General features: G+C 38.3%; 1 pseudogene; it reads right to left on the bottom strand.

Moving 5' to 3' along the window:
* Positions 1–3,669: 3,669 nt before the first annotated feature.
* On the bottom strand, positions 3,670–4,171 carry LOC110542779 (transformer-2 protein homolog beta-like; annotated as a pseudogene).
* Between the last annotated feature and the right edge of the window lie 11,873 nt (positions 4,172–16,044).

Genomic DNA, 16,044 nt, shown 5'->3' on the forward strand with positions numbered 1-16,044 from the left:
GTGTACAGATTTTAGTAAGTTTATCCTATATGTCTATATGAGCGAGCATATACCGTGTATCACACTTTTTAATGACACCATGTTTTGTTTTTTGTTTGTTTTTTAAATCAAACTTGTTTATTGTTGCTTTTTGCAATTTTATAGCATTTTATACACAGGCTTTGATCTTCAGAATCCCCTGGATTCAGTAGAAAAACCTTTTAAATGAAGTTTTGTATAACAGAAACTTCCCTGCAGTCAAAATTTGGACTGCAAAAAAATACACGCAAGCCGATTTAATGTGTCTGGTTTTATGTTGAGGTCTTTGATCCACTTGGACTTCAGTTTTGTGCAGGGTGACAAGTATGGATCTATTTTCATTTTTCTACATGTAGACATCCAGTTAGACCAGCACCATTTGTTGAAGATGCTATCTTTTTTTCCATTGTATGGTTTTGGCATCTTTGTCAAAGATCAGGTGTCCATAAGTGTGTGGGTTTATTTCTGGGTCCTCTGTTCGGTTCCATTGATCCACCATTCTGTTTCTATGCAGTTTTTAAAACTGTTGCTCTATAGTACAACTTAAGATCAGGGATGGAGATACATCCGGAAGATCTTTAGAGGATTGTTTTAGCAATTCTGGGTTTCTTGTTATTCCATATGAAGTTGAGAATTTTTCTTTCCAGGTCTGTAAAGAATTGTGTTGGTAATTTGATGGGCATTGCATTGAATCTGTAGATTGCTTTTGGTAAAATGGCCATTTTTACTATGTTATTCCTACCAAGCCATGAGCATGGGAGATCTTTCAATCTTCTCATATCTTCTTCTAATTCTTTCTTCAGAGATTTGAAATTTTTTTCATACAAGTCTTTGACTTCCTTGGTTAAGGTTACTCCGAGGTACCTTATGTCATTTGTGGCTATTGTGAAGGGTGTTGTTTCCCTAATTTCTTTCTCAGCCCCTTTGTCTTTTGTATACAGGAGGGCTACTGATTTTTTTGAGTTAATTTTGTATCCGGCCACTTTGCTGAAGGTGTTTATCAGCTGTAGGAGTTCCCTGGTAGAGTTTTTGGGGTCACTCACATATACTATCATATCATCTGCAAATAGTGATAATTTGACTTCTTCCTTTCCAATTTGTATCCCCTTGATCTCCTTCAACTGTCTTATTGCTCTAGCAAGGACTTCCAGCACTATGTTGAAGAGATATGGAGAGAGTGGGCAGCCTTGTCTTGTCCCTGATTTCAGTGGGATTGCTTTAAGTTTCTCTCCGTTTAGTTTGATGTTGGCTATAGGCTTGCTGTATATCGCCTTTACTATGTTTAGATATGTGCCTTGTGTCCCTGATCTCTCCAATACTTTGAACATGAATGGATGTTGGATTTTGTCAAAGGCTTTTTCACCATCTAGGGAGATTATCATGTGGTTTTTTTCTTTCAGTTTGTTAATATGGTGGATCACATTGATGGATTTCCATATATTGAACCACCCCTGCATACCTGGGATGAAGCCTACTTGGTCATAGTGGATAATATCTTTGATGTGTTCTTGGATTCGGTTTGCAAGTATTTTATTAAGTATTTTTGCATCAATGTTCATAAGGGAGATTGGCCGGAAATTCTCTTTCTTTGTTGAGTCTTTGTGAGGTTTAGGTACCAAGGTGACTGTGGCTTCATAGAATGAATTTGGTAATATTCCTTCTGTTTCTATTTTGTGGAATAGTTTGAAGAGAATTGGTGTTAGCTCTTCTTTGAAGGTCTGGTAGAATTCTGCGCTGAAGGCATCTGGTCCTGGGCTTTTTTTGGATGGGAGACATTTGATGACCGCTTCTATTTAAATTGGCTTGAAAAAAAAGTGGGAAATACCCTAGAACTCATTGGTACAGGGGAAAACTTCCTGAACAGAACACCAACAGCACAGGCTCTAAGAGCAACAACCAATAAATGGGACCCCATGAAACTGAAAAGCTTCTGTAAAGCAAAGGACACCGTCATCAAAACAAAGCGACCACCTACAGATTGGGAAAGAATCTTCACCAACCCTTTATCTGACAGAGGACTCATATCCAGTATATATAAAGAACTAAAGAAGCTGAAAAGCAGCAAACCAAGTAATCCACTTATAAAATGGGGAACAGAGTTAAACAGAGAATTCTCTGTAGAGGAATACCGAATGGCAGAGAAGCACTTAAAGAAATGCTCAACCTCACTAGCCATTAGGGAAATGCAAATCAAAACATCCCTGAGATTTCACCTTACACCCATGAGAATGGCCAAGATCAAAAACTCAAGTGACAACACATGCTGTAGAGGTTGTGGAGAAAGGGGAACCCTTCTCCACTGCTGGTGGGAATGTAAACTTGTACAACCACTCTGGAAATCAATCTGGCGCTTTCTCAGACAACTAGGAATAGCGCTTCCTCAAGATCCAGCCATACCACTACTGGGCATATATCCAAAAGAGGCTCAAGTACACAAAAAGGACATTTGCTCAACCATGTTTGTAGCAGCTTTATTTGTAATAGCCAGAAGCTGGAAACAACCCAGATGCCCCCAACTGAAAAATGGATGCAGAAATTGTGGTACATCTACACAATGGAATATTACTCAGCAATGAAAAATAAGGAAATCATGAAATTTGCAGGTAAATGATGGGATCTGGAAAGGATCATCCTGAGTGAGTTGTCTCAGAAGCAAAAAGACACACATGGTATATACTCACTCATATAGACATACAACATAGGACAAACCCACTAAAACCTATGCATCTAAAGAAACTAAGCAAGAGAGAGGACCCTAACTAAAATGTCCAATCCCCATCCGGAAAGGCAAAGAGGATGGACATCAGAAGAAGAAGAAAACAGGAAACAACCAAGGAACCTACCACAGAGGGCCTCTGAAAGCCTCTGCCCTTCAGACTATCAAAGCAGATGCTGAGCCGGATGGGCAACTGTTGGGCAGGTGAACGGAATTTTAGGTAAGAACTGGGAAATAGTAAGAGCTGGAGAGGACAGGGTCTCCACAAGGAGAGCAACAGAACAAGAAAATTTGAACACAGGGAACTTCCCAGAGACTCATACTCCAACCAAGGACTATTCATGGAGATAACCCAGAACCCCTGCACAGATGTAGCCCAGGGCAGTTCAGAGTCCAATTGGGTTACATAGTAATGTGAAGAGGGACTGCCTCTGACATAATCTGATTGGCTTGCTCTTTGATCACCTCCCTCTGGGGGGGAGCAGCCTTACCAAGCCATAGTAGAGGACAATGCAGCCACTTTTGATGTGAACTGACAGACTAAGATCAGAAAGGAGAGGAGAACCTCACCTATTAGTGGACTTGGGGAGGGGCATGCAAGCAGAGGGAGGAGGGAGGGTGGGATTGGGAGGGGAGGAGGGAGGGGCTTATGGGGGGATGCAGAATGAATAAAGTGTAATTGATGAAAAATTAAAAATTACACGCAAAACATACTTTTCTGAAAACAGTTAACTTTGAACAAAACACCGAACTACACAAATGCAGAATGAAAACAGCATTTCAACTCCACCAAAAGTAGTTATCATAAAAGGTGTAAAAGTCACCTAACTTCACTAGGCACTGTTCACTTTTTAAACAGGAGACAATAGAAAATATTGTCCAAAAACAATATCCCAGCTCTATGGCAGGTTCCAGAAAGCCTTCAACTTCATGCTTTAATAGCGATGATGTGAATAGGATTGGGATCTGGAACGTGACCTGTATCCTCCTTACTATAGTAAGGAGAAGGTGATGCCTCTTCTGTAAATCTGATTCCTGTCTTGAGCAGCTCTCCATCCGCAGCCTCCTCCACTGCCTCCTCTGTATGATCTGCTTTAATAATCCCGATCATCATAACCCCGATTATATCCTCTGTCATAGTAGTCCCGGCGACGTGAGCTGCCATAAGTGGGTCTCCCCATATAAATTCCTGGTATTGGGGTTTGAGGCCCAATCAACCCTAATTCTACGTCCATCAAGCTCCATTCCATTGGCACGTTCTTTAGCTTCTTTGGTATCATCTACATTTTCAAAATATACAAAGGCAAATCCTCTCGAACATCTAGACAACTGGTCATACACTATAGACACATTAGCAATGGGGCCATATTTAGAGAACACTTCTCTTTCATCTCTTTCTGTGGTGTTCAAGCGCAACCCACATACTCCAAGACAACAGTGGGGTCAGGATTTGGTTCTGTTGCTCTCCTGGTGGAGATCCTGTCCCCTCCCAAAGACTGTCTATGCTCAAAGTTTGGGTATGAGTCTCAGAATCTGCTTTAATACCCTGCTGGGTAGAATATTTCAGAGTCCCTCTGTGGTAGGGTTCTGTCCTGTTCCCTGTTTTCTCTCTCTTCTGATGTCTGTCCCATTTGTCTTTCTGAATGAGAATTGATCATCTTACCCAGGGTATTCCTTCTTGCTTAGCTTCTTTAGGTGTACAGATTTTACTATGTTTACATATAAAATCTGTTTACAGATTTTAATATGTTTATATTAATATTGTATATGTTTATACAATATTATGCATGTATATCCACTTCTAAGTGAATATATATCATGTGTGTCTTTCAGCTTCCGAAATACACACTCAGGATGAGCAAATTTCCTTGTGTACTTGAACATCTTTTGGATATATGCTTAGGAGTGGTATAGCTGGATCTTGAGGAAGCACTCTTCCTAATTGTTTGAGAAAGCATCACATTGATTCCAAAGTAGTTTACATACAAGTTTATGTACAAGTTTACATACCCACCAGCCATCCCCTTTCTCCACTCTAGAATGTGTTGTCACTTTAGTTCTTGATCTTAGCCATTCTAATGGGTGTAAGGTAAAATCTCAGGCTGGTTTTGATTTGCATTTCCATGATGACTAAGGATGTTTAACATTTTTTAAGTGTTTCTCTGCCACTCGATAGTCCTCTGTACCCCATTCTTAATTTGTATTACTTGGTTTGTTGATGTTTAACTTCTTGAATTGTTTATGCATTCTGGATATAAGCCTTCTGTCAGATATAGGGTAGGTGAAGATCCTTTCCCAATTCATACACAGTCATTTTGTTCTAACGACAGTCTTAGAGCCTGTGCTTTTGGTGTTCTGTTCAAGAACTTGTTTCCTGTGTCAATGAGTTCAAGGCTCTTCTCCACTTTTTCTTCTAACAGGTTTAGTGTGTCTGTTTATATGCTGAGGTCTTTGATCCACTTGGACTTTAGTTTTGTGCAAGGTGATAAGTAGGGATCTATTTGCATTTTTCTACATGTAGACGTCCTGTTATTCAAGCACCATTTGCTGAAGATGCTATCTTTTTCCTTGTATTGTTTTGGTTTCTTTGAAAAAAAAAAGGAGTGTTCATATGAGTATGGGTTTATTTCTGGGTCTTCTATTCTATTCCATTGATCCATCTTTCTGTTTCTATGCCAGTACCATGCAATTGTTGTTACTGCTGCGCTGTAGTACAGCTTGAGATCAGGGATGGAGATACCTCCAGACAATCTGTTCTTGTACAGGATTGTTTTAGCAGTTCTGGGTTTTTTGTTTTTCCATATGAAATTGAGAATTCTTCTTTCAAGGTCTTTAAAGAATTGTGTTTTGAATGGAATTGCATTGAATCTGTAGATTGCTTTTCACAGATGGCCATTTTTACTATGTTAATCCTGCTTATCCATGAGCATGGGAGATTTTTCCATTTTCTGATATCTTCTTCTATTTATTTCTTCAGAGATTTGAAGTTTTTTTCAAAAAGATCTTTCACTTGCTAGGTTAGAGTCACACCAAGGTAATTTATATTATTAGTGGCTATTGTGAAGGGTGTTCTTTCCCTATTTTTCTCAGTCCTTTTGTCTTTTGTATACAGGAGGGCTTCTGATTTTTCTGAGTTAATTTTGTAACCAGTCATTTTGATGAAGGTGTTTATCAGCTGAAGGAGTCATCAGGTTGAATTTTTGGAGTCACTCAAATATACTATCATATAGTCTGTGAATAATGACATTTTAACTGCTTTCTTTCTGATTTGTATCCCCTTGATCTCCTTTTGTTGTCTAATTGCTCTAGCTAGGACTTCAAATACTATGTTGAAGAGATATGGAGAGAATGAGCAGCCTTGCCTTGTCCCTGATTTTAGTGGGATTGATTTAAGTTTCTCTCCATTTAGTTTGATGGTAGCTAAAGGCTTGCTGTATATTGAGTTTACTATGTTTAGGTATATGCCTTGTATGCCTGACCTCTCCAAGACTTTAAACATGAATGGGTGTTGGATTTTGTCAAGTGCTTTTTCAGCATCTAAGGAGATGATCATTTGATTTTTCTTCCTCAGTTTGTTTATATTGTGGATTATATTGATGGATATCCATATAATGAATCACCCCTTCATGCCTGCGATGAAGCCTACTTGGTCATGGTGGATGATATCTATTACGTCTTCTTGGATTCGGTTTGTGAGTATATATAATTGAATATTTTTGTATCAATGTTCATAAGAGAAATAGGTCTGAAGTCCTCTTTTTGGTTGGGTCTTTGTGTATTTTAGGTATTAAGGTGACCTTGATCTCATAGAACAAGTTTGGTAAGGCTCCTTCTGTTTTTGTTTTGTAGAATAGTTTTAGTTTGTAGAATAGAAAAGAATTGGAGTTAGCACTTTTTGAAAGTCTGGTAGAATTTTGCACTGAAACCATCTGATCCTGGGCATGTTTTGGAAGGGAGACTTTTGATGACTGTTTCTATTTCCTTGTTGAATACAGGACTATATAATCTATTTTCCTGATCTTGATTTAATTTTGGTGAATGGAATCTGTCAAGAAAATTGTCCATTTCATTTAGATTTTCAAATTTTGTGGCATACATTCTTTCATAGTAAGACCTAATAATTGTTTGGATTTCCTCAGTGTCTGTTGTTATGTCCCCCTTTTTGTTTCTGATTTTGGTAATTTGGATAGTTTCTTTCTGTCTTTTAGTTATTTTGGCTAAGGGTTTGTCCATTTTGTTAATTTTATCAAAGAACCAGCTCTTGGGATTATTCATTCTTTGCATTGTTCTCTTTGTTTCTAATTTATTGATTTCAGCTCTTAGTTTGATTATTTCCAGTCGTCTATTTTCTTCTCGTGTGTGTCTTCTTCTTCTTCTTCTTCTTCTTCTTCTTCTTCTTCTTCTTCTTCTTCTTCTTCTTCTTCTTCTTCTTCTTCTTCTTCGTCTTCTTCTTCTTCTTTTTCATCTTCTTTGTCATCATCTTTCTTCTTCTCCTACTCCCCCCTAGTGCTTTCAGGGGGGGAGTAAAGTTGTTTGTATGATATACCTCAACTTTTTTTTTCTTTTTCTTTTTCTTTTTTTTTTTTTATGAAAGCAATTAGTGTTATGAACTTGCCTCTAACACTGCTTTCATTGTGTCCCATATGTCTGGGTCAGTTGTACTTTCAGTTTCATTGAATTCTATAAAGTTATTAGTTTATTTCTTTATATCTACCCTAAACCAGTTGTTGTTGAGTAAAGAGTTGTTCAGTGTCCATGTGTGTGTAGGCTGTTTGCTGTTTCTGTTATTATTGAAGGCTAGTTTTATGCAATAGTTATCTGAATGAATACATGGTATTATTTCGATCTTCTTATATGTGTTGAGGCTTGCATTATGCCAGAATATATTGTCAATTTTGGAGAAGGTCTGTGAGGTGCTGAGAAAAAGGTATGCTCTTTTGAGTTTGGATGACTAGTTTTATAGATATCTATTAGGTCCATTCGAATTAAGACCTCTGTAAGGGTCATTATTTCTCTAGTAAGTTTCTGTTTAGATAATCTGTCCCTTGGGAGAGGGGTATGTTGAAGACTCCTACTATTAAGGTGTTATGATTGTTGAGTGATTTATGCTTTAATAATGTTTTATTTACAAACACAGGTGCTCTTTTATTTGGGGCATAGATGTTCAGGATTGTGATGTCTTCCTTGAGGATTCTCCCTTTGATGAGAATGAAGAGCTCTTCCTCATCTTTTTTGATCAATTTTGGTTGAAAGTCTATTTTATTAGATAATAGGATACCTACCCCAGCTTGTTTTCTGGGTCCAGTTTCTTGAAAAACATTTTTTCAGCCTTTTACTCTGAGGTAGTGTTTATCTTTTTTGCATAGGTGTGTTTCTTGGATGCAGCAGAATGTTGGATCCTGTTTCTACAAACAATCTGTTTCTGTCTTTTTATTGGAGAGTTGAGTCCATTGATGTTGATAGATAATAGTGATCAATGAATGTTACTTCCCTTCCTTATGGAGTTGGTGGTGTTACTGTGTTTCTATGCTTGTTTTCTTTTGTTGATTTATTTATTTATTTTTTTTCTGTGTGTGTGTGTGAAGTTACCTATGCCCTGTGTTTCTTGAGTGTAGTTGATTTCATTAGATTTAGAGTTTTCATTCTAGTATCTTCTGTAGGGCTGGGATGCTGTGTAGATATTGTTTGTTTAATTTTTCATTGAATATTTTGTTTTCTCCATCTATGTTGATTGAAAGATTTGCTGGGTATAATAATGCAGGTTGGCATCTGTGTTTTTTTAGCATGTGCATGACATCTGCCTAGCCTTTCTGTGTTTCAGTTTCTCTTGAGAAGTCTGGTATCATAGGTCTACCTTTGTAGATTACTTGGCCTTTTTCACCTGCAGCTTTTAATATTTTTTTCTTTGTTCTCTCTATTTAATTTTTTTACTATTATGTGATGTGAGGAGTTTCTTTTCTCATCTAGTCTATGTGGTGTTCTGAAGGTCTCTTGTATGTTTATGGATATCTCTTTTTTTAAGTTGGGAAAATTTTCTTCTATCATTTTCTTGAAAATATTTTCTGGACCTTAGATCCTTTAATTTTTTTTTTAATCTATTCCCATAATTCTTAGATTTCATCTTTTCATGGAGTCCTTGATTTTTTGGATGTTTTTTTTATTTTTTATTATTAGTTACATTTTATTAATTTTGTATCCCAGCTATATCCCCCTCCCCCATTCCCTCCCAATCTTGCCCTACCTCCTTCATCTCCTCCCTGCCCATTTCCAAGTCCACTACTTGGGGAGGACCTCCTCCCCTTTCATCTGACCCTGTTTTATCAGGTATCTGTAAAGTGGCACAGAGGATTTTTTTTATTTATTCTTTATTAATTACACTTTATTCACTTTGTATCCCCCCTGTGGTTCCCTCCCTCCTCCAGTCCCAATCTCTCCCTTCCTCCATCCTCTGTATGATGCCCCTCCCCATGTCCACTGATAGGGGAGGTCTTCTTTTCCTTCTTTCTGATCCTAGTCAATTAGGTCTCATCGAGAGTGGTTGCATTGTCTTCTTCTGTGGCCTGCTAATGCTGCTTCTCCCTCAGGGGGAGGTAATTAAAGAGCAGCCCAATCAGTTCATGTCAGAGACAGTCCCTGTTCCTACTACAATGGAACCCACTTAAATACTGAACTGCCATGGGCTACATCTGTGCAGGGGTTCTAGGTTATCTCCATGAATGGTCCTTGGTTGGAGTATCAATCTCAGGAAAGACCCCTGTGCTCAGATTTTCTGGTTCTGTTTTTCTCCTTGTGGAGTTCCTGTCCTCTCCAGATCTTACTGTTTCCCACTTCTTTCCTAAGATTCCCTGCACTTTGCCCAAAGGTTGCCCATAAGTCTCAGCATCTGCATTGATAGTCTGCAGGACAGAGACTTTCAGAGGTCCTCTGTGTCAGGCTCCTGATTTGTTCCTTCTTTTCTCCTTCTTCTGATGTCCATCCTCTTTGCCTTTCTGGTGGATGTTTTATGTTTGGAACTTTTCTGATTTTACTTTTTCTTTGAGAGATGTATCCATTTCTACAATTGTATTTCAGCACCTGAGATTTTCTCTTCCATCTCTTGTATTCTGTTGAGGATGCTTACTTTTGTGGTTCCTGATCTTATCTCTAAGTTCTCAAACTCCAGTTTTATTGTCTGTTTGTGTTTTCCTTATTAATTCTAATTCTGTTTTCATTTCTTGCACCATTTCCTTCATCTGTTTGAATATGGATTCCTGTATTTCCATGATGACTTTTTTTTTTGTTCTTTCCTCTCTATGTGTCTCTACTTGTACCTCTCCATCTACCCTTATTTGTTTGGTTGTATACCCTTGTATACCTTTGAGAGCTTTGTTCTTTTCCTCTTTCTGTGCCTCTAATACCTGCATAAGCATAGGTTTGAAATCCTTTTCCTGTGTTTCCTAAGAATGAAAATATTCATTGTTATTTTGGGTTGCTGGTGAAGCCATGATATCCTGATTTTTGTTTGATGAGTTCTTTTGTAGACCTCTAGACAGCTGCTAATCTGTAACCTTTGCTATTTGTTCCTGGAGTCTCTACTTGAGACTAGGTCTGTCTGTCTCTGGAGTCTGGAATAGTTTTAAGGAATATGAGAGAGGTGCACCGGTTCGAGAGTGGATATTGGTGCTTCAGCTGTAGCTAAGGGAGGAAGGTCCCAGGTGCATGTGCGCAAGTGTGGGAATGAGTGTGGAAGTGTACCTTGAAGGACAGGTTGCTAGCATGTGAAGATGCCCGGAAGGGTGGAGCATAAGTGCAGGTTGTTGGTGCTGTTCGCAGGTGTAGTGCACATGTGCCACTGTCCTGAATACCTCATTGGCCCACTCCAGGTATTCGGATCTGTCTGGGTTGCACCATCTTGTCTCCCAGAATTGTTTTCCTGGATGCCACAAGGAGACCCACAAAACAGAGCCTTCAATGTTGGGAACACTGTTCCAAGGATCCATATGTTGACCACAGTAGAAGTGTGCTTGGGAGGAATCTGATATCTGGTTGCTAGAGTAGAGGGATCCTGTATCTGGGACTCTCCACATAGTTACTTGAAGGCATAATCACTAGCCATAGGCCTATATGGAAAGCACAATAGTTCCTCCTGTTCTCTACTCTCAGATTGGAGCCTGCAGAGTCAAATGACAGTATGGAGACCTGAAGCAGATGCTGAGGCTCATAGCCATACTTTGGACAGAACATAGGGAAGCTTATGAAAGAGGAGGAGATGAACAATCTGGAGGTGACAGGAACTCCACGAGGAGAGCAAAAGAACCAAAAAAATCTGTGCACAGAGGTCTTTTCTGAGATGGATACTCCAACCAAGGACCATTTATGGAGATAACCTAGAACCCCTGCATAGATATAGCCCATGGCAGCTCAGTCTCCAAGTGGGTTTTTTCCCTAGTAAGGGGAAGAAGGGCTGTCTGTGACATGAACTCAGTGGCTGGCTCTTTGATCACCTCTTCCTGGTGGGGGAGCAGCTTTACCAGGCCACAGATGAAGACAGTGCAGTCAGTCCTGATGAGACCTGTTAGGCTAGGGTCAGATGGAAGGGGAGGGGTACCTTTCTTATCAGTTGATGGGGGAAGAAGCATGGGAGGAGAAGAGGGAGAGCAGGTAGGATTGGGAGGGGGCAAGGGAGATGGCTACATGTGAGATACAAAGTGAATGAATCGAAATAAAAAAGGTATAGGAGATCCATCAGCTCAGGGATGTTAAGTACTTGGTAGCTGTGCATGCAGACCTGTATTTGTGTTATGAGCTTTTTCAGTCTTAGTCATTGAGCAAGCAGGCTCTTGCTTGGGGCAACCACTGCTGCTCTACCAAGCAGAGAGACACATGCTTGCTTGGGTCAAAAGGTAGTGCTGAAGGGTTGAATATTTGTTATTCTCAGACCCCTGAGATGTCCATGGGTGACCTAGATCCAAACTCTACCAGCTCACGGGTTGTTCCCTCTTGTCCAGAAAACCTAAATGTTCTGGCATCAGCTGCCCTATCACTCAACAATTTTGGAGTGGAGGATCCTTTGTCCCTCAAATATTATGTGTGCTGGTCTCCAACATCTTGGACTGATTAAGAATATTTTAAGAATCATGTGTCTTTAATTTAATTTTCTGCATGAATGTCGGCATGTGAGCTTTCAGTTGTTCTTAGCCATTAATAACTTCTAAGTTTCTTCATAACCTGGCTCACAGTGACATGTAATACTATGGTAGGACAGAAATTAAGGCAGAGTTTCAGAAAGCATGACTGAAGGTACTTGCTAATGATTTAATAGTCCTGTTTCATTGTTCTGAAAAGCACACACCTACCACTAAAACACAATGAATACTAATAACCAAAGCTCACATACCCAATCAGATTTATTAGGCAAATCTAACAAGCTCTTCCCATAAATATAATAAAGAAATTGAAATCTTCATTCAATGAATTTTATAATGGAATCAAAGAGAAGATCCTGAAATAAACCCAAACACCTATGGATACTTGATTTTTGACAAAGAAGCCAAAACCATTCAATGGAAAAAAGACAGCATCTTCAACAAATGGTGGGGGTCCAACTAGATGTCTACATGCAGAAAAATGAAAATAGATCTATATTCATCACCCTGCACAAAACTAAAGTCCAAGTGGATCAAAGACCTCAACATAAAACCAGACACACTTCATTGTTTAAAAGAAAAAGTGAGGAAACGCCTAGAACTCATTGGCACAGGAGACAACTTCCTGAACAGAATACCAACAGCACTGGCTCTAAGAGAAACAATTAATAAATGGGACCTCATGAAACTGAAAAGCTTCTGTAAAGCAAAGGAGACTGTCATCAGAACAAAACGAAAGCCTACAGACTGGGAAAGGATCTGACAGAGGGCTGATATCCAGAATATATAAAGAACTCAAGAAGTTAAAAAGCAACAAATCAAGTAATCCAATTAAAAAAATGGGTATGAAGTTAAACAGAGAATTCTCTGCAGAGGAATATAAAATGGCAGAGAAACATTTAAAGAACTGCTCAATGTCCTTAGTCATCAGGGAGATGCAAATCAAAATGACCCTGAGATTTCACCTTACAACTCTCAGATTGGCTAAGATAAAAATCCCAAGTGATAGTACATGCTGGAGAGGAACCCCCTTCAATTGCTGGTGAGAATGAAAAGTACCACCACTTTGGAAATCAATCTGGCGATTTCTCAGACAATTAGGAATAGTGCTTCCCTATATATCCAAAAGATTCTCAAGTACACAACAAGGACATGTGTTCAACCATGTTTATAGCAGCTTTATTCGTAATAGCCAGAACCTGGAAACAACACAGATGTCCATCAATTGAGGAATGGATACAGAAATTGTGGTACTTTTACACAATAGAATACTACTCAGCAATTAAAAACAAGGAAATCATGAAATTTGCAGGCAAATGGTGGGATCTAGAAAAGAACATTCTGAGTGAGGTATCCCAGAAGCAGAAAGACACACATGGTATATACTCACTTATAAGTGGATACTAGACCTGTAAGATAGGATAAACATACCAAAATCTGTATGCCTAAAGAAGATAAACAGGAAGGAGGAACCTGGGTAAGATGATCAATCCTCACTTAGAAAGACAAATGGGATCAATATTGGAAGAAGGAGAAAATAAGTAACAGGACAGGAGCCTACCACAGAAGGCCACTGAAAGAATCTACTTAGCTGAGTATCAAAGCAGATGCTGACACTTTGGGCAGAGTGTGGGGTATCAAATGAAAGAAGGGGGAGTTAGTAAGACCTGGAGAGGACAGGAGCCCCATAAGGAGATCAGAAGAACCAAAATATCAGGGCACAGGGGTCTTTCATGAGACTATATCTCCAACCAAGGACCATGTCTGGATATAACCTAGAACCCCTGCTTTGATATAGCCCATGGCAGCTCAGTCTCCAAGTGGGTACCCTAGTAAGGGGAACAAGGTATGTTTCTGACATGAACTCAGTGGCTGACTCTTTGACACACTCCCCCACCCCAAAGGAGGAGCAGCCTTGTTAGGCCACAGAGGAGGACATTGCAGCCAGTCCTGATGAGACTTGATAAGCTAGGGACAAATGGAAGGAGAGGAGGTCCTCCCCTATCAGTGGACTTAGAGAGGGGCATGGGAGGAGATGAGGTAGAGAGGGTGGGATTGGGAGGGGATGCGGGAGGGGGCTACATCTGGGATACAAATCAAATAAAATGTAATTAATGTAAAAAATGAAAATATAGTTAAAGTGGTTTATTTTTAAATCAACATTACACAAACTGAAAAAGTTATATTTATATATTTATGGATATATAAAAATAAATGAATGTATCATAATGGTAGAATTATATTCTCTTGGAACACCTATGACCTAATCAAGTATGGAGTTTTAGACCAAGTATTATTACACATGATTTTCATCTTTTGATGTAAACTTTAAAACAATTAAGAAAGTTTTTAGTTATTACCCCTATTCATGCATACATTGCACAGAGAGGGATACTGTGTCCAATGAGTCATTATTGTATCTTAAAGGGTTCACAGCAAGGTAACACTGTTGACTAATTTTATAGTATGAATAGCACCTTCCAAAATCATGAAAGGTAGAAGGTAGGGATGGGTTTCCAAAGTGAATACCAGATTGATTCCTCCGTATTCTATGCCTCCTATATGTAAGGTTACTGGCAGAGTTTCATCATCAATTCTGAAGGGTCCCAGAACAATGATAGTAGGCTGTAGTATTTGGGAAAGGAGTTTATGTAACCATAAAAACCAACAACACTAAAAGACGTCACTTATAGCTTGCACTCTACTTTCTATTTAATAGATTATGGTGCCTGAAGACGTTATTGACAACACTTAACACTGCCCTCCCCCCAAACACACACATTATAAAGTAATCCCACTAAAATACCTTTGCTACATATATATGTATGCTACACACACACACACACACACACACACATATATATTCAATTTAACAAAATTGAATAATGATAAATGCTTATAGTTCCACATTTATTTGTCTAAACATTGAGGGAATTCACAAACCATATCAGGTGTTCTATACCGAATTAAAGGTAACTAGTGGTTTACATCACCTAAAATTATAGAAACATCATACTTATCATTCTTGACAGTGCCTAAGTGTGTAAAGTACTAGAAAAGTTTTCTCATTGTTGTTTAAATAGATGTTAATCCTGGATATTGAAATCCTCACCATCTGGGAGAACCCAGATGGAATAACAGGTTCCCAGTACAGATAGCTTCTGGCTTAGAAGCACTGTGATTATCTTGCCTGAGAAGTTTATTTAAATTATATATTTCTGTACATATGTAGAGGATAAAAATGTTGACATTGAATGGCAATACTTCAGAGCCTATCTCTGCTTCATAATTTTACAGGAATTAAGTACTTCAGCTGTCTTTCATATGATAGACTGACAGAAATATTTTGTTACTGAAAGCAGTTATGTAATAGTATTACTAATTCACTAATAGGAAGATATATCATGGAATATGACATTCTAACTAATACTAGACATTTTGAAAATCTAGGGTGATATTTTGTATCAATTGTACATATGTTTTAAGACACTATTTACAGTAGTGTAAATTAGTTCTAGTTTTCTTCTTATGAGATTTATCATGAACAGAATCATTGTTTTAATGTCTATGTTTTACCTGATATATGTTTATTTATACAAAAATTATATGTACTATATATTATTATATACTGATATAGGGATGTTCATAAGACACTGCTCTTAGCAGCAGAGTTACAGGCTGTCAATGACTGATGAGAAAATGTGAATTTTTCTTTAGAAACAAACTTTCTAAGAGGTCACATAAACTTAAGTTGATCATCCCCTAACCCATGTTAATATTGACATTAATTAGATTCTCTACATGAATTATATATAATATGTGTATTTATATACATTATACATTTATTTATGTATGTTCATATTACTCCTATTCTATTCTATTCTATTCTATTCTATTCTATTCTATTCTATTCTATTCTATTCTATTCATCTTACATGTTTTACTCAAGGTTCAGTGAACATGTTAATCTGAAGGGGCAGAAAAGTTGTAAAACCCAGATTCTGGAAAGGACAGATAGCTGTGAGATATTGTCTCATGAACATGAGGGGGATTTTTGTACTTATAAACTCTTAACAATGTGACTCCCTAAATAACACATTCAGGAGACCACAGTACTACACATGTTGACATGGAAGTAGGAATGTTCAAAATGTTTCACTGTTAGTAGAACAGCTACTGGCTGTT

This window comes from Meriones unguiculatus, chromosome 8 (assembly GCF_030254825.1).
Source record: "Meriones unguiculatus strain TT.TT164.6M chromosome 8, Bangor_MerUng_6.1, whole genome shotgun sequence".
In the NCBI taxonomy this organism is placed as follows: domain Eukaryota; kingdom Metazoa; phylum Chordata; class Mammalia; order Rodentia; family Muridae; genus Meriones; species Meriones unguiculatus.